Here is a 21,153-nt window from a genome sequence, read left to right as displayed (position 1 = left end):
GGGGTGGTGGCGCAGTTGGCTAGCGCGTAGGTCTCATAGCTTCTGAGTTATCCTGAGGTCGAGAGTTCGAGCCTCTCTCACCCCAAAATTAATTTTTGTTAATTTTTTGTATTGTTAATTTTTTGTATTGTTAATTTTTTGTATTGTTAATTTTTTGTATTGTTAATTTTTTGTATTGTTAATTTTTTGTATTGTTAATTTTTTGTATTGTTAATTTTTTGTATTGTTAATTTTTTGTATTGTTAATTTTTTGTATTGTTAATTTTTTGTATTGTTAATTTTTTGTATTGTTTATTTTTTATTCAATTAATTTCTTGATTTTTTTAGCTAAATAATTTCTAAATTCTTAAACTATTTATAATTTAGCAGAACTCAACTCAAATCTCAATGTTATGCTTCACAATTGATGAATTTACTAAAACCGTATCCATTAAAAACTACAATTGTGTAACAAATTTCATAGATCATTCTCTTGATTAGATAAAAATTTGATTACTCATTCAACTTTATGGATAAAGAGTTTGACTTCCTAAGACACAATCCATCTACAAATTTGCATCAGACAAACCATTTTTTATAATAAGAGAGGAACTAGTGACTTTAATGAGAATGCACCAAATCTTTTAAGGCAAAATTTTGGCTAGCCAACCAATGAAACAATGACTTCAGAGAATTTGATGCATAAGATCATAAATTTGACAATTTCTCCCTCCATGTCTATGTAACTTCATCTTGCACCTCTATTAATTGTGAAAACTTAATTTTAACATTTTTAAAATTTTTAAATAGTTTTAATAAAACATAATTTCGTCTTTTTAAATAATCTATAAGTTACACCCAACATACCTCTCTTCTAGTCGCAACACTTATATTTTTCTTTAGTCCCAACGTTTAATAGATTAGTTTCATCATTTGAACGTGTGTGGGAGGGTTAACGAGAAGATTTATTGTATTCAACATTTTTTATTGCGAAAATAATTTATTTTAGTTTTGTATTTCATTTTTGTATTTTATTGGTTTTTTTTTTCTTGAGTTTTGCAACTTTTAAAAGAATGACTAAACATTTAGAAAATAAAATGTTGTTTTTCTCAAACTAATAATAAAAAGTAAACATATTTTTTAAATATATTTATGTTTTATTTGATTCAATTTTTTCAATATTCGAAGAGAAATAATTTAATGATTGTTAATTTATATTTTTATGACACAAATAACTTAATTACTGTTATTTACCTTTTCTTAACATTTAAAAATAAACAACATCAAACATATTTTTTAAAATAAAAAGGAATAATTTAAACATGACATTTTACTAATTTCGTTCTTTGTATAGAAAATTTATTTGAGAAATGTTGATATTTTTTCTTTTTTTATATATATTTTTATTAAAAGAAAGTTAATGTAGATTAGACATTTTTTTTAATTTTAGTTTATGCTTAAATTGATGAGTATTATTGGAATTAAAGAAAATATGAAGAGGTATGAGATACAGGTAGAATTTGACTATAATTTTAGATGCCAAAAGTAGGTTCTTCAATGCTAACACTAAGATCCAAGGCCTATGATTAGAAGGGATTAAAAAAACTTTATGTATTACGTTGCACTTTTTAATACTTTTTGTTATTTTTATAAAATATATTTAAACTTTGCTTCAATTTACAAATGAAATTAAAAGGTATCATTTATTATATGTTTTATATTGTAAAATCAGTTATAAATGAGTTTTCAATCCGAACTATAAACATGTAATGCATTTATCATAATATACTTCAATTAGTTTTTGCTTAAAAAATAAATATAAACCAACTTTGAAGACCAAACATAATTAGCTACATTGACTAAATTAGATACTATTTCAGAGACTTAAAAAACTTATTGATATCTAAATTAGTTTCTATTATTGATAAATAATTTCTAAATTGATATCTAATTAGTTACCAAGGTTTAACTACCAACTTTATAGTGTAATTAGTTAGTAGCTAAAACCTTGGTAGCTAATTAGATATCAATTTAGAAATTATTTATCAGTAATAGAAACTAATTTAGATACCAATAATTTTTTAGTTTCTAAAATAGTATCTAATTTAGTCAATATAGTAACTAATTAACTTTTATCTCTAAAATTAGTTTCTATTTAAAAAATTTTCAATGGTGTAGCTTTATTATTTTTGGACAATCTTTTGCATAAAGAATAAACATATCTAATGCATTAAATTTTTCTTTAATTTTAAAACGATGCATAACATAGATCATGCATTTAAGAAGTTTGGAATATGTGTAATAGTTGGGTAGGGATTCAATATGTTCAATATTACTCCCCTATGAACCAATTTTCGCATTTTATTTGTTTTCAACTAAGTCAAAAACAAAATAGAATGTGGAAAGGTTTAAGGATTTTTGGATAGGGTGTAAGTGGAAGATGGATGTGGCACATGGATTTCCCTTAATGCCCAAGCTGCTCCAGGTTTTTTGAACCATCAAATCTGTTGCTAAGGTGGCTTGAGGAGACAAAAGAGAACACATATTTTTTTTGTAGAAGATTATAATTTGGGTTCGGAACAACTTGATTAAGGACGACCATGAAGTTCCCCCTAAATGCACAAAGTGGGTTGGGGTGCTCTATTGTAAAGAGGTAAAAGTTTACCTCTTCCTCAAATGTAAATGGTGGTACTTTGGGCTTGATGCAACTTGTTTGAGGGTAAAGTATATAACCTTGTTGATTTGGGTAGTGATACAACCCAATTAGACAACGAGATAACCAAGGACACAACAGACACTTCACAATTAAGTCAGTCATCTCAGCGTCCAAAACAAGACCCCACCAAACTTCAGAAGGACCTCAACAGAAGAAGAACTGGACATAGAGCATCAAATGTTCTTTCTTCTAGTCTTTTTAAAAGAGAAGTTTATATAAATAAATTGGGCTCACTTGACATCCAAATAGACGAATAAGCTAGAGTAGGGTTCACTTATCATAAATTGGGGTGTACTTAGCACAAATTGGACTTGTGCCAAGCCCACCTTTCAAGACAAGTGCTTCTAAGTTTATGGTTTCTTTGGCCTACCTTCTAGAAGGTTTCTCACAAATGACACCCATACCCCTCTATCTTGTTCTCCAAGACACTCTCTCCTATAAATAGAGTGTCTAACCTCATGTATTTGAGACATTGAATTTGAAATAGAAAGGAAGCTCTGTAGGAGTGTTTAGTGAGCTTTGTCTCCGAAAAATTGGGTCTTATCTTGTGGAAGCTCTATAGTAGTTGTTTTTATTGTCTAATCTCCTGGAAAACTAGTTTTTGTGAGAGGTTGTACTTGAACACATGATTGAGAGTCTTCCTTATCTTAAAATTTGGTTTCTTAGTTAGTTCACATTTCTAAGCTTGTAAAAGTAAATTAAATTCAAACAAACTAAGCCTTTTAACAATTTCTTCACTGTAAATAAAATAAAATTGAGTATGAAATAGACAATATATTTTAACTATAAATTGGAGATTGGAGATTTATAAGCATTGAATTAGGCATAGTTTTCTAAGAGAAAGTGTGACCATGAAATGGGAGGAAAGAAGGCAAGATTTTGGACTTAGTGTAACAGAAGAAATCCTAATTACAATTAATTAGACTGATATTCTGGAGTGGACATGCTTATTGATGTTATACAAGATATATCAACAAACAACATGAAAATTGTACATGGGTGAATAAAAATTTAGTATAAGCTAGCAATACAAATTTCGTTACAAGCCCCTTCCAACCAACAAGTATAACTATAACTAGTGAGTGTTATTTAACAAATAAGAAGTGATTAATCATGGAAGAAAGTAAAACAAGGGCAATGCCTCTTAGCCACTCACTCAAAACAACCATATGTTTACCTACTAGACAGGATCAGATACATGAATCCAATGCATCATAATGCTCAATCAAAAACTTGGTTTAGTGTTCAAAGGTAATAAATAGTGTAAGGTGGTTGACATTAAAAATAGGATTGAGTTCCAACATAAGTTTAGATCATCAAATCAAATGGATAAACATTTTCTAAGAGATGGGAGCAAAAACCTCATGTTCAATTCTTGATTTTAACTATAAAAGGAAATCCAAATAGAAAGAGACTTGGGGGAAACTATATTCATAAAGATTACTAAAAACATGTTACAAAATATTCGTGCTTGCCTGACACAATATTGTGGAAAATTGGCGCATATGCTCTTATATTCTCCTTGCACAACAACTTCAGTATGTGATGCATCTTGTAGTAGATTTTTGGTGCCAGTAGGATGCTTCCTCTTGCCCTTCTCTTTTACAAGTGAATCACCTTTAGAATTATTACCTTGAATGTTATCAATGGATTCATAGAACTGCTCAACCTCAACTACTTGCTTTTCAAGCTGGCAAGACATAAGAAGATTATTTTTTTTCAACTTGGAATTTCGTAGTAACAAAACTAACAATAAGCCCACAACTTGTTGGCAATAAATTTGAACTTAACACCAAAAACTTAAATTAAACTGTTTAGAGTCTTATCAAACATTGATAAAAAAAAATTATACATATCCTTCACTTATCAGCTAGGTAGTAATGGAAGTATGATGCATAAAAAAAGCAGGAACACCAAGTTCTTTCTAAGTTAATGGTTAAAGACTATTAAAAATAGCAATAAGAATAACTTGGTTATTAGACAGTTCAGATCTATAAATAACTGTATAACATATCAAAATAAAGTGCTTCTAGAATATGGTGTTATGAGGTGCATCCAGAATTCCCCTTCTCTCTATATATATTTTCAACAAAAAATTAGTTCGGTGAGCTTAGGGTCATCAATACATTGCTTTAAATCACTCCAAGAGATCACATTTGACCTCTTGTTTAGTCTAATGTTCATTATAGTTTTATGCCACCATGGCATGGCATAGTCCTTAAATTCTAGGGAAACTAATTTTACAGGTTGTCTATCATCTACATCATACACACTAAAAATTTGTTCTACTTTAGCTTCCCATCCTAAGTATACATTAGGATCACTATTTTCATTAAAGGAAGGCAAGTTAACATTAGGCATTTTGTTGCATTCTCCAATCTTGATCTTCTTCCTCTTGGATCCCATAATGAATTTGATATCTTGCTCTTCTAAACTCTCATATTCTTCCATGATTTTGTCTCTCTTAGGAGTCCTCTAGTTGTTGCAATATCTCCATCATGTACCTCATTTTGTCCTTATTTTAAGCCAATTCCCTCTTAGTTTTTTTAAGCTCCACCATTAGATTGGCCTTGTGAGGAGATGGTGGTTTGAAGAATCTTGGGATGAAATGTGAGACATGTTTGCACAAACATGAATCAATCAAATTTAGCAAAAAATATAAGAAAATTAAAATCTCTCAAGTGTATCACTATACTATTTTAGTTAAATTAAAGAAAAGATAAGGTAAGATCACTCTTCACTCAAAATAAAGCAAGAAGTGTTCTTAAACCACCAATTACCAATCTTGAAAAAAAACTTCAAATGAAAAATGACAAAACACTTCAATTCACTTAAAAAGGAAAGTAATGAACATCCTCCACACAAAACTAAGGAATTTTAAATACAAGTAGAAAAGGACTAATTCAAGAAAGTAAAAGCAAATTAGGAATTGAATGTAAACAAAACATCAAGACAATCAACAAAACACTTTAAAGACTATAAGAAACTTACTAACTCCACAAAAATGAACACAATTTGCCACACATTTAGAATCATTTTACCAATTTGATTTTGAAAATGTGAATTCATATAATATTTTTTCTTTTATTGATCCAAATTTTCATATTCTTCTCATGCATATTTTTTATTCACTTTTCAAATTGTATAGGTAATTTTGAATTTAGATTCAATTTATGTGAACACTTGTATTCTATGTTTGGAACTAAATCAACCACTACTAAAACAACTTCTAATTATTTTTAATTCTTCACAATTAAAATCAAATAAGTTGAATGGAAATTGTCATAAAGCACTGGGAACATAAGACTCGAGCAAAGTAGGCAATGGAAATTTTAAAGGACAACATATCCATAATTTAAATGACAAGAAATTGAGTAAGCAGAATTGAAATGTGCTCAGATTAAACACAAAAGGATAGGATAGTAAAAATCAACTCCAATTTAAGCTCAAATTAAATCATGCTCCGAATACCACATGATATGAGTTGAAATGAGGATTGCACAAATTTCTATAGGTTCCACGTGTATCAAATATGGTGACAACTTAGTGAGGATCGCCACTGGACACAATCTTAACCAAGTGGTTAAGTAAGTGTGAAAATTATCTTCAATGAGAAAAAGGAAAAATAAACACACTAGTAGATGAAAGGTAGCGGAATGGAAAAGACAATACAAATTAAAGACAAAGAACAAAAGAGATTAACAAGTTAAGATAGAAGAGAATGAGACACTTAGATTGTTGAAGAGAATTTGATGAAGGTGGAAGCATGGAGGTAGTCTACACCACTTGGAGGAGGGATCCAAGATAAATAATGAGGAGTCGCCACTTGAAACCATCCAAGATAAGACCCAGAAAAATATAGTAACACTCAAGTTCTCACTCAAGCAGAGTTTCTTTACTTAAAATTCAATGTGAAATACAAGAGAGGGTGACCACCTATTTATAGTGATAGTTGCCATGTAATTAAGGCACGGAGAGAAATTTGAATTTCAAAATAAGATACCTTAACTCCTAAAATTGCGTCAGTAATGGTGGATCTAGAACATGTCGCATTTTGCACATTCAAGCATGTGATTAATGTGGGAAATGTGACCATGTGGGTGACATGTGTGATGCATTTAGAAGCTATGGTTTTATCCTCCTATGGAACATGAACAAGTTTGATTTATGTTAAGACCTCCTCTTTAAAAAGATTAAGAGAAAGAATAGTTGTTATCCTGACTCATGCTCTCGTGTTCTGCTCTTAATCATCCTCTTGTAACCTAACCTGAGATGCTTGACCAAGCCATTGTTTCCTGCTCCTAATCATCCTCTTGTAAGGTTAAACTAATTTAGATAGTGACGTTCCATTCTCATAAATAAGTTCATATTATTTTATATAATTGAAACTAATAGTTTTTTCATGTATTCTAATTTTGTAACGGGTTAAAATTCATCTGGAATCTCGTTCATTTTTAAAATAGTCAAATATGAACTTTACTTTTGTAATATACATTATTTCTTATACACATTATTTAGGTTAAATTTTAAATCTGATAAAAAAATCACACTAAAAATAATAAATTTATTACTAGGACCACTAATATTAATTTTTAACTAAACTATATATCTCTAATATTGTTCCTCGATTACTTTTTTCTCTTTATCTTTTTCTTCTTACTGCCTACAAACATGAGTTGTATATGAATATTTCTAACTTATAATGTGATTTGAGATCATTTTATATATAATCCTACAAGAAGTGGTGTTCGTCTACCACTTTTGTAAGGTGGATTGGAATGAAAATAGGAGAAAGACAGATAGAAAAGGGGAAAAAATAGAAAGAAAAAAAAAAGTGATAAAGTCACAGATGGTGAGGTTTTATATTTTGGAAGTTTCAGTATGTATGGCTTGGACAATTCAAATTTAAACTACACAGAAGATATGTGCCAATGCATAATAAGTGTGGTGGGTGGAAATTAATTGACCTTTGAATTCTGCTACTATCAAGAAGAATCTATAACTATAATTTCAGAGTTTGGCAGATTTAATTCTTCACGTGATCATGAAATGGTAAGATTTCTGTTGGAATGTTACCTACCCTATTAAAACTTTTTTTCTTTGAACTCATACCTTATCTTCCTTAAAACTGTTTTCAAAACTCAACTACTTTAAAGAATAAAAGTACAATTACCATTGATGACTACAACTATTATTATGTGAAAATTTCAAATATTAGATATATTCTTTAAAAAATTGATATTGTTTTTTTCTTAAATTTTAAATATATTTTAGGTCTTTTTTACAATAAAGATAAATAAACAAGTTGATATTGATTATAGGATTTAACGTATAATTTTTATATTTAAAATTATTTTTATTGATATATAAATTAACATTATGTTAACATCATTTCACTTCCATAATTATTTCATTTATCTTCATTACTAACAAAAGGTAAATTATATTTTACCCTACACCATCTAACATAAAATATTATTTATATTTTTAAAATACTTATCTTACCTTACGAAGATTAATGCATATTTTATTATTTTAAATTTAAATTATTAATTATTATTATGTAAAATATAATATAAGAGAAATATTATATTTTTATATATTTAACTAAATACTGAACTCCTAATTCTACGTATATATCTGAGAATTAGAATTACGTAATTATTGGTAAAAATATTATTTGTGTATATAGATAAAAAAATTATTTTATTATTTTATTGACTTGAAACACTTAAAAAGTATCACAGCTCATATAATTTAGTAAAACTTGATAGAGGTGTGCTTCTTTGTCAGTTTATTAAAATATTTAATATTTTTATTATTTAAAAGAAAACATAATTATTTTAGAGAAAGATTTTAGGATATTGTCACAATATAAACCTTTATTTGATTAAAATTATAGTTTAGGGAAAAACTTTAAGGTATACAAGTTGACCCTTCTTGCACCTTTTAACTTCTGGAATTTAAAGGATATTACATCAAGTTGACTCATTATCTATTTTAATATTCAATAGAATATTTAACGGCTGAAATTTAATTGAAAATCTTATCATTATTAATTAAATTTTAATTAAGATTATAAAAAAAATATCCAAGATAGCAAGCTGTCTTGTATCATAGCATCTAGAATTAATAAAAAATAATTAATATTTATTAAGCCATAACTATTTAATTAAAAATTGTTCATTTTCATTTAACTATATTACATTTATTATTATCTTATCATCTTTATATGGAGTTAGAAAATTATAGAAAAAAGATACATCTAAATAAATAGGTTATATACATATCTAGGCAGTGTTACAATAAAGATTTTAACTAAAATAGATTTTTTTATTATTCGATCCTATTATATAAATATTATTTAATCCATTGAAACATGATAATATTAATATAAACTTATGAAGGCTAACAAAGGTATTTGGCCCATATTTGTCTTTAGTGATAAAATTAAAGAAAGAAAATATTTAAAAAAAAATTGGGTGAGATCTGAACTCAAGAACCTAACTCCAAAACAGAGAAAAAGAAAAGTTCTTATTGGTACTAATTGTAGGTAAAAAGAAAACAAGTCAGACCCACTCTTTACCATTTATTATTATTTTTAATAAAAGCTAATAGGGAACTTATCAGAAGTTTCCCCCTAATCACACCCAAATAAACCCTAAAAGGGTTTCCTTTTTCATTGTGCTAAGAACTAGCAATAGGCTTGAAGGAGGTATTTGTCCATGCAGAGATTCATAAAGGGACTTGTCAATCACAGAGGCTTTTTTTTAAGTAAAGAATTATATTTAAATGGAAGTATTTTGATGCTTCAACTCCAATACAACAAAAACTTTATATACAAGATCCCGATCCGGTTAAGAAAACATCGTAAACTCAAATATTACATGTGTTCATTGTCATGACTATTGTATCGGTGTTACTTTTTGTTTTACATTTAAAACTTTTGCATCATACTCTTAACTATATTGATTCATTGTGAAAAAACTTTATATATTACATATGAATTGTGATATTTGACTTATATTGAATTATGATATTGGGTTTATATTGTATGTATTATTTAAACTTATAATTTTTTCTCCCCTTTCTCTCTTTGTATTCAAACTCCGTTTATATACAGATTTTTTCTGTAGGTAAATCAAAGGTAATTACATATGGATTTTGACTTAATACAATTAGTATTTTTTCTTGTAGTGCCCCTAACAAACAATAGTTAGGATTATATATAACCTAGATTATATTAAGGTTTTGTTTTATCTTAAAATAGGCACAAATCGTAAGTTCTAAAAAACATAAAACCCTTTGTTAAAAGAGTTATGAAAAATTTCTTTTCCATTAAAGAAAGATTTGTCCTCGAGGTCTTAACTCAATTGTTGTCTATCAAAGTCTGGAAATTGTTGCTACATCAACTACAACTCGTCTCACACTACATCCTTTGAATTTGTTTATTTCCACCATATTAAAACTTCAGTGATAAGTCTATTACATTTTTTCTTCATTCATCTTGCTAACACCCTAATGTGGGGAACAAATTGTCATTCCTCATATATGAATGGAAGCTTGGTGGATATTGGGTGATCCCTGTGATGGTTCTTTAAAAGTGAAACATGATATACTCTGGTGGTAGATCTAACTGATAAGTCACTCCTCCTATTTTTTGCAAAATCTTGAATGAGTCATAATATTGTGCATCTTGTGAAACAATGTATTAAGCAATGAAGTCTGCTCGTAAGGTTGTAACTTAAGATAAACCATATCACCAATAGAAAGTGTTTGTCTTGCTGCTTTTAAGTTTGTGAACCACTTCATCCTAATTTGTGTCTTTATCAAATTCGTTTGTAAAATTTTTGAGATTTCCTCTCGTGTCCTCGTAGTATAGTTAATTGTTTCAACCAAAGATTCATCCTTTTGAACCACACTAGTACAAATAACACATTTACATCAGTTATAAGGGAATTTTACATTGGTTATAAGTGAATTTTTACATCAGTTTCATCCCAGATGTATATGCCAACAATGTAGAAAGTGAAACATATTTTTCATCAGTTGCAAGACCGATATAAAGTATACAAAATATTATATCGAATTTAAACACTGACCGATATAAAAGAGCAAATAAAATAGCCAACTAAAGGAAAAACAGGGTACCTATTACATTAATTATCCCTTTAGAATATATGTAAATTCGCATCCTATGGTAAAAATTTGTGTAAGAAAGGTCACATATTACATGGGTTGTGGCCAAAACCGATGTAATGTCATATTTCATCGATTGTGCTCTAGAACTGATGGAAAATCCATTTTGATGTAAAATTTGTATTAGAAAGTCCACATATTACATTGGTTGTGGCCAGAACCTACATATTACATGGGTTGTGGCCAAAACCTACATATTACATGGGTTAATGTAACATCATATTACATGCGTTTTTTTTTAAAAAAAAAATTGTTAATTTTATTATTTTCTCATCTGTCATTTGTAAACAAACATATCGGATTGCCAAGAAAACATAATATTATGCATTTATCCAAACTTAGGAGTAACAAAACTTGTCAAAATCAAAACTTAGAAAAATAAAGTCAATCATAACATAATCAAAACTAAACTAGAATATTAAAAGAAAATGTTTATGCACAGTTCAAAATCATAACAAGTTTTGATTTCTAATGCATATAAAATATTTTGTCCATTTATGATGGATTTCTTCTATTATACTTATGTCCAATGATTTGTTATTTGAAAAAGGTTAAAATATAAATAAATATTAGTCTTCATAAAGACATATATGAAACCTCTAATAAGCTTTTTCAAAGTTTTAATACATGCTACCAAGAATCAACAATACTGACATGAACTATGGTCCACACCCCATGCATCACACAATGTCACATTCAAAACTTCCTCGCTGCCTATTGCACTAATAATATATGAAATTTAACAAAGTTAATTTATTGAAAAACTAGAAAAAGAATTTAATAGTTTGAATAAAGAACTAAATACCTTGAGATATGATGAAGTGGATCTACTGCTTAAGACCATGCATACATTAATTGCACTAAAAAGAAATGTCATTAGTAATTTACATTACATTATATAAACTATAATAACATACCATTTCTTAATTAAAACATACCTCTATGCCTGTACTACAACCTTCATATATGCATTTGGCTTTCTATGCAATGAACAAAACCACACAAGAATATTGTCCATGCGACAAATAAGCATCAATTGTCAATGAGACATAGAATAGACAATTGATTAGTGATATTCTTTGAATTATGTAACATCTAAATATGGACAATTTTTAGTTACCCATTAATAAAAGGGACCATGTTTTTTTTTTATCAGCAATAGACAAATGAATTAAAGGGAACACTTTAGGGTGTCCCAACCCTTATACAAAGAAAGCTTACAAAACAACAAGCATAAAGATCTAGGTTCCTTTGGTTATTGTTTTAACATAACAAAAAAATTCCTAAATTAAAGAGATCACCTACATAACAGATGATTACAAACATCACCAAAGAACTAGACCACACACTCAAACAATCTATGCTTAACACCCTGCTACTAAACCTGAAAACAACAGTGCCTAGGCTCCAAAAAGAACATCAAAAAGCACCTTAATTGCAGTAAAAACAACACCAAAACAACACCAAACCAGCACCAAATCTGCAGCAGAAAACCAACATCTATACAACATAAAACCAACAAAAAATAGTACCAAAACTGCAGCAGAAAACTAGCATCCATACAGCATAAAAGGGACCATGTAAATCTTCTTTTGGGATTCATGAATCATTCTTTGAATGTAAGTCTCACATTCCATTTTTTTATTTCCAGACTTTTGTATAGATTGTGACTCAAGGAAACCATAAATATCAAAATTCCCCATGTTCATAATTAATTGATTTATATACCTACATTGTTAATATAAATAAAAGTGATAATGGTTGATCTCACGAAACATCAGTTCATTAAATAATATGTAAAGATTTAAAGTGTACTTACATCATCCATAGTTGAATGACTATAGTGTTCAACATCTGACTACCCTAGCTAATTTCAAACACATCTTGCATATTTATGTACAATGGTATATTACCGGTGTTAACAGCAAACATGGTGGCATCCAAAGGAATTGTGAAGATGCCTGAAAAAAATTCATGTGATACCCTAACCAACTCCTAAATTGGATTGATAGTTTAAAGATGGCTTTAAACTAGAGGAGGGGGGGTGAATTGTTTAAAGAGGGTTTTCGCAAACTTTTCAAAGCTAGAATGAATTTATCTCAGGAACCAATTGATTCAGCAATTCAGTTAGCCAAAACAGCAAGCAAAAGCTATAGTACCAGAAAAATAATCGGTTGTTTCGTAGAAACAATCGGTTGTTTATACCAGCAAACAACAAATAAACTGAATTTAAAGAGTTAGAGATAGAGAGATTGTACACAGTTGTTTATACTGGTTCACTCCAAACCAGAGCTACATCCAGTCTTCTCAGAAACCCTGAGGATATCCACTAAGCAATCACCACTTGATCACTTACACAACAACCAAGAGAATGACCTTGAACACCTCAAGAAACACACTCTCCTTGGCCAACACTAAGATTGTTGATCTTGAACACCTCAAGAACACACAACCAATCTCAGCAAACATAGAAAACGAAATTGTTCAACAGAGTACAAGGATTACACTTGTTACAGAAGATAATCTGAAATCAATACAAGCAGAATCCTATTCCAGCACTTTGATTAATCACAAACTCTTAACAATCTCAGCACTTTGAAAAACTCACTTAGAAAAACTTTGTCAAAGATTCCTAATTGTCAAATCTGTTTTTCTGAATTTATTCAAAGATGTAGTTTGTTATCAAATCTTAACAAACTCTTAAATTGCATTAAAAGATTAGTCAAAGCATTTAATGACTGGAGCGTGAGCAGTTAAAACATTTAAAGCTCAGTCAAAGAAAAACAGTTTTTCTGTTATGGTCCCAAAACAAACAATCGGTTGTTTCCTCGAATCAATCGGTTGTTTTGGTACTTAACAGTTCAACCATTCAAAACAGTTTTCAATCTTTTTCTCAAAACACCTAAGTATAAACAATCGGTTGTTTCGACAAAACAATCGGTTGTTTTTACTTAGTTTGAAATCATTTTGTTTTCACAAAGATTGAGAATGCTAATGCTTTAGATTTAATCACAGGGTGGATTACAACATATAAACTACCCCAGAACAAAGTTTAAACCAGCACAGCAACATCAAGCACAGCAGAGGCTTCAACATCCTTCAAAGGATTTTGGATTCTTCAAAGCTTGAACACCACTTGGTTCAACACATGAGTCATGTATTGGGCCAATTAGAGTAGGATGTAAATAGAAAAGGAAAGAGTCTAGCTATAGTTACAATTGGGCCTCATTGGAATCAATGCAACCCTAGACCATCTGGAGAGTTTTTAGGGTTAAAGCTTGTACCTTGGCTGCCCATAGAACTATAAATACAAGTGTTAGCCCCCTTGTAAATCAGATTTGAATTGATAAAGAAATGTTGTCCAAGTTGCTAGCTCCTTTGTCTTCAAATTCTCACTCTCAAGTTTGCACTTTTATTAGTGTTTTGCTTGAATTTTCTTAGGAGTTGGCCTAACCTCTCTTAAGCTTCATTATCATTCTCCATACACCAATACTCCACAGTTTCTTTCACCCATTTTAGCCACCCAATCCCACCAAATTTTGCATCCCAAAATACAATACAAAAGACTCATAGCATTGCAATAGTGTTTGATTCAGAGGAAATATGTAACATTTATCTTGGTGTCACACCAGTAAAAGGTCAATCACTCATTGGTTCAGAAGTGAAACTCAAATGGCTAAGAGAATATGTGCTCCCACTAGGTGTAGAGTCAATAGAAGAACAACTTCACACACATTGTAAGGCGTCCATACTAGGTTTAATTGGAGGAGTTTTGATGCCTGATAAAATATGGAAAAAAGTTTATCGTATGTACTTACCGTTTTTTACTAACCTATGCAGAACGAGGCGATACAGTTGGGGTTCTACTTATTTGGATTTGTTGTATAGGGAATTATGTAGGACAATAGATGCCAAAGCAAAAATAGTGGGTGTGCATCGTTTATGGAATCATGGGCATGGTATCGCATGTCATACATCGTGCCCTTTTCCACACAACAACCTTAGTACCCATTAGTTTTGTAGATGGAGTGGTGGCAGAGTTCTTAATTTCATAAACGTCCCTCACAATGACCTATTGAGGTATAAGTCTATGATTGACCACATACAAGTTGACCAGGTAATGGAAAAGAAAGCATTCACTCCAATTTCATTCAAAATTTTAAACATTAACACAAATATTCTGATAACAATGACTTATTGTAGTTTAAATGGAATGCATACAAAGACTTAGAGGCATCTAGCCCGATAGAAGTGTACAATGATGTTGAACTTTAGACAACATGCACTCCCATCACTTACTTTGTAATAGTAGAATGACATCAATCTAACAGAGTTCAATTGTAATTTGGTCTACGGGAAAAACCTAATGAAAATTGACAAACTAGACATGCAAAGTGGATCAACATGTGGAACAATCACCGTGAACTAACGTTATATGATCGTCCAATGTAAGACTTTGTTCCATACTAGAGAATACATGGAATGATACATGTCCAATTTCATATATTTCTTGTCAATGTCACAACTACTAAATGATCCACAAACACAACAAAATCCACAACCCAAGCCCACATTCCCAATTGCAACTAATTATAATCATCCACAAAAGGATCCTTATCGACATTTTTTTGTAGCTGCAATAGATTATTATCAGCCACAACAAGAACTTTACTGACATTTGGTTTGCAACTGAACAATTCAATACATCTTAACCACAACCAGTAATGGACGATAAAAGACATCCATTTACGTCCAGTTCAGCTGATTTCTTCTCTAACTTGTCTGGAATGCATCTTAACATATCGTTATCTTCCAACACTTACAAGTAATATATGCATTTAAGACACTTTGATAATGAAGTTGGAAATCCTTACACTCTATTCCAAATCAATACACAACCCGTACAATTTGAATCCACTAACCAACCACAATCGTCGTATCCATAATCACTACGACACAACCAACCACATAAGAGACTTTGTCATTGTAAAATTAGTCGCAAAGACTAACATATTCTCAAGTCATTAAACTTATTTAAAAAAAATCAATACAACTTCTCGTTCTAATATTATATGCGCTCAATACTCATTCGAAACAAATTTCTTAACTAATTTTACTAACCTCTATTTGCATTAACATTATATTTAGAACATTTAATTTTTTTTGTTTAATATAACTTTATTAATTGAGTTTACTCTTTCAAAAAAAAAAATAATATATTTTTACATCTAATTAACATAATTATGTCATTAATAATAATGATAATAAATATTTTACTCACACACCTACTTACATTAAGAGTACATTTTTAATATTTAATTATTTTTTAATTTAATTTCAATAATTTCACTTTACATGAAAATTAATTTTACCATTCCTCCTGCATTTTTTAATTAACTTCAACAAAATTATGTCATGAACAATAATAATAATAATCTAAACCATTATAATAATAACACTTTTAATTCTTAATTATATAACAAAAACAAACAAAAAATCACTTTTTCTTCTTTCTCTTAAACAAATTACAATTTTATCTTAACTTTATTACTTGGCTATTTTTAATTTCAGTTGCATACAAAAGTTTTTATTGTTAATTGAAGTTTACAAATTTAACTTTATGTTATTACAATTTTAAAATCTTATCTTAATTTAGTGTCACCAATAATAATAACATTAACATTAATTATTTTTTATTTTCTTTATTCTCACAAACAAATTATATTTTAAACTAAAAAATTTAAATTAATTATTTTATCACTGTTTTGTAATTACTTATTTCTTTCTTCCATATATATTTATCAACAACATAACAACAAAAATTATTAAATTAATTAGTTCTATTTCTATTTCTTTTAATCACAATTTTTTTTACAACTAATGCACCTAGCCAAAATTTTAATTCAACCCTTTTCATATTATTATTTTTTATTTATATGCAAAAATTACAAAAACATATTTTTTTTTACTTTATATTTCTGGCTGCATTTATTTAAAATTCCTTCAAATTTTTAGTTCACCAATAACAATAACCATCCACAAAAAATTTATATTTACTTTAATTTTAAAATTCTAAAATATTTATATTTTTTACAAAACCAAATTATGTTCCACCTTACGTAATTTTTAATTACTTTCCTCTCACAAACCATTTAAAAATATATTCTCCCCTAACTTTAATTAATTTTTCAAATAACATTTTATCTACAAATTTTTTTATTTATTTTCTTTTTCTTTTCTTCTTTTCTTCTTCCCCACTCACCCTCACCAAACAAACCAAAATCAGAATCCCCTCTTGGAATTCAGCTACCCGAGAACGGAATTCTGGTGGCGCATCAACAAGCTCATACGAGAAATGAAGGTTGGAATTTGGCTCCTTGGGACTGAATTTCCTTCTACTAAGTAAAGGGTTCTGATAAATAAAGTCCAAAGGGATCCATTTGGGGAATTTTGTTTTAAAAAATATTATTCAGGGAAAATTTTCCTCTTTTACGTCACAAAAATTATTTAATGCTTGGTATTTACTATTTAGGTAAACCATACAACTCTGAGGGTGAGTTTTTTGCTTTTTGTTTTTTTGTTCTTGCTCTGCTGGGTCCTTCATATTTCATGAACTTGCAGGGTCAGAAGATATATAACACCATGAAACATGTCTGTCCATACTATGAAAACATGTGTCACTTTTCATAATACAATATCTATCATTATTAAAATTTATCAAGCACTATAACATTATCACTATCATTAAAAACTTGTTAAAAAAGAATAATAATTATACGTATATTAATTAACAATAAAAATAATAAAAAGTGTATTGTTGGTATTTTCGTTAAAACTATGTTTTTATGCTTCTTAATGAGCATCCATTCATGGACCCATTGTTCCTCCATGAAAACTTGATATGAGTGACAATCGTCCCCATTGATAAACTGTTTATAGATGCACGATACGATGTAGCCTTGAGCTATGTGATTAATTATGAGATGCAACAACATATGAATTATATTTCTTTTTCATGAATCATGTGGTTTGATCCAAAGAGGACAACACAGCAATAACTAGCCATCTCTCTCTCTCTGTCGGTCACATTCTTCAGAATTTCTCACTTAACAGTACAAACACTCTAAAACCCTATTTGCCAAGAAGATAGAGCAGGAATCCTTATCCGTTTGTTCAAAACACTTGTGTTCCTAAATTCAATTCTTCTTTCACTAAAATTTACTTTAAACTTCATTACTTAATATTTTCAAATACAAATTTATTGAACCATTTCAATGAACGGTAATATATTCTAATAGAAACTGTATAGTTTATATTAAAGTCAAGGTTACAAGTTGATTTTCCATAAATCCAACAATAAATACCTCCTATAAATCAAACCCATTTTTCTAAAATTATTTTTAAAATATCCCTCTTGACCACAAAACTAAACTTTTTTAACTTTGATTTTTTTTTCAAAATCAATTATATCTCTCGCAATTCTTTTAAATTATTTTTGGAACTATTATATCGACTAGAAAAAAATGACATTCCATAATATAAAAGTTTGTAAAAACCTTATTTTATGATACCATCTTATAAAATTGAGTTAGACGTCCACTTTCTAATATGTGTCATATTCTATCCTAACGAAAGTTTGTTGGATTTATCATAAGTCACTATCGATAACCCATAAATATATAGTTTCGTGCACAAGTTGACAATCTTGATATAAGGGAGTATGTTAGAAATCTTACGTGAACTAGAGATCAGAACATTTTATGATATATAAGTGAATGCAAATATCATATTATAAGCTTATTTTATAAGATTGAGTTAAACTTAAAGTTTTTTTTAATAATTATAATTACAACTAAATCTAAATGCTCCTATATTTTGGGTGGCTATGGTTTAGGACTGTTATAACTAAACACCATGAATGAATTGCAAGTGGTGATGGTTAAGTCGTCACATGCAAAGATGCAATTATGGGACCTGATGGTCTTTGGCAACGAAATTAAGGTGAGATATGTTTGTTCCAGGCACAATGATTCATTCGTTGAACAAAGACACACGCAACTCTTATAGTGACGTTTACAAAGCTGCACTCTCTTCTTGAATAATGGAAGTAGTTGAAGGCATTGTTGGTATGTGGTGGTGTGAAAGTGAATGAAGGGATCTTAGGGCAACGTAGGGCTTGTGTTTGTGTCAATTCTGTATATGTGGCCTCCATTTGGGCCAAACAATAAATGAAGATGATCCACATGTGCTGTAGTGATGTGGTTTGACTTTCACCATAAAATGGATATTTTATTCTAGTTTATGTAATAACATAACAACCCTTTTTTTCAGGATAAGGTTCTTCGTGTAGGAACATGTAATATATTATTTAATAAATGCTTATAAGAGTTATTGTTTAATCCTTCAGATTTTGTGTAAGTTGTTTAGGTTTGTCTAAATTAAGAAATAATTTTTTTTAGTATTCAAAGTTTGGTAATAGTAACTTTTAATCCTTGGATAGTAACAATGTTGCAAAACTGGGTAATGTCACTAAAGGTACAACTCAACATATCACTTGTTATATTTTAATCATGTTTAAAATATATTTTGCTGGGAGAAAATATGAGTAGGGAGAAGACAAGGGTGAAATTATTACTCTAATGATAGTGCTATGTTGCAAAGGAAGAAGAAAAGTGGAGAAATAGATAAGAGAAAAAGGAAACTAGGGAAAAAAAAGGAGAGACAATTATAGATTTCTTTTAATCAAAAGTCTCCCTCTTTATTGTAGAAATAATAATCGCATTAACTATTTTATTAACTTACTTTTAAGTAATTTATTAAAATTTTATTTTATTTTTACGGTTTTTTATACTTTTTCTATTAAAAATATTTTTTTTCCTCAAAAAAACATACTCAATATATATCGAAAACGTTTCTCCTAATTATATAACTACCATAACTCTATCATATTAATTACATGAATTAATCTTTTATTAATAATACGTCTACTTTATAATGAATTTTTAATTAACTTACCTGTGTGTATACATATACACTAATTTTTAAGTAGAAGTAAAAAGAGTTATCAATAACCAATGATTTTTTATATTTAATTAAAAAATTCTCTCACAAATTAACTCATTATCTAGAATTCTAAATTTTAAATTTACAAAAAAAAAACCCTAAAAAATGCATTACTTAAATATCTTTTTATCATAGTAAAATTTTAAATTTATTAAATAATTGGAATGTGATAGTTTTAAGATAACATCAGAGGAACACTACAAAGTAAAATAATAAAATAAACTATAATTGTATATCTTCAAAGTGAAAGAAAAAAAAAATAAACGTTTTAACCCACGGGCTATTATAAATACAAACCCATTTATTAAAATCAGCATTCCAATAATTGGATGATAAAAGAGTAAAGCTTTTTTATGAGATGAGTCTTAGTAAAAATGCCTAAACAATTATAATTATTTAGTTAAGATATAATTTGTTTGTCCTCTTTTCTGACTTCCCCCGTAACTTATTTATAAAAATCATATACATAACCATTTTCCAAAAAAAAAAAATATTTTCATGATGTGTTTGTCTAAACTGATTTTTTCATTATCAAAAGTCAATTTTTATTAATTGGCCTGCCTAATAATTGAATTCTTTTCCGTTCTAATTATTCAAATGAAGTTCAACTTTTCAAGCATTCCATCACCTAATAAAAAAAGCCTTAAAAAGTATATGCCTACACTAAAAGACCTTCAACACCCTTCCCAAGAATCAGGGACCAACTAAGATTTCCCATTATTTTGTAGGAGTTACCTCAATGTCACATATTGCCATAACTCACCTTCACTTGAGCATAATAGATAAATAAGCCACCAACAAAGAGATCAAGTATACTATTCTCATCCGTTGCTATTCTCTTCATTCTCATACATTTCTGTTTACCTCAAGTTCTGTTGTAGATTCAGCATACCTCAGCTACCATCAACCATTTCTAAGATGGGTTGAGGATTTGTAGCATTAGATAAAATTACTTATCTTTTGAATGATCAATCTATTTCTTGAGTTGCATCACTTGTTTGATGTATTAAAACAAAAGAACTCATTTTTAGTTAGAAAAGTTCTAAAAAAAAGTTGATTACAATAGAACACTTAACATTAATATAAATTAATTCTAAGACCATCATACATAAAATCTCTAAATAAATATTTGCATATACATATAAAAAATTATAAAATATTTCAAAATATATCCCTCTTCATAGGGAATTTAAAAT

General features: G+C 28.9%; 1 non-coding gene and 1 pseudogene across 1 annotated transcript; both read left to right on the top strand.

The window, feature by feature from the left end:
* On the top strand, window positions 1-85 carry TRNAM-CAU (transfer RNA methionine (anticodon CAU)). Its single transcript is given in 2 exon segments — window positions 1-38; window positions 50-85. It is a non-coding gene; the product is annotated as a tRNA-Met (tRNA).
* Window positions 86-12,824: 12,739 nt separating this feature from the next.
* On the top strand, window positions 12,825-15,346 carry LOC150025628 (serine/threonine-protein phosphatase 7 long form homolog; annotated as a pseudogene).
* The last annotated feature ends 5,807 nt before the right edge of the window (window positions 15,347-21,153 follow it).

This window comes from Phaseolus vulgaris, chromosome 8 (assembly GCF_051622355.1).
Source record: "Phaseolus vulgaris cultivar YP4 chromosome 8, ASM5162235v1, whole genome shotgun sequence".
NCBI classification, from domain to species: domain Eukaryota; kingdom Viridiplantae; phylum Streptophyta; class Magnoliopsida; order Fabales; family Fabaceae; genus Phaseolus; species Phaseolus vulgaris.
Note: the sequence above shows the minus strand (reverse complement) of the source record. Positions and strands in the feature narration are given on the sequence as shown.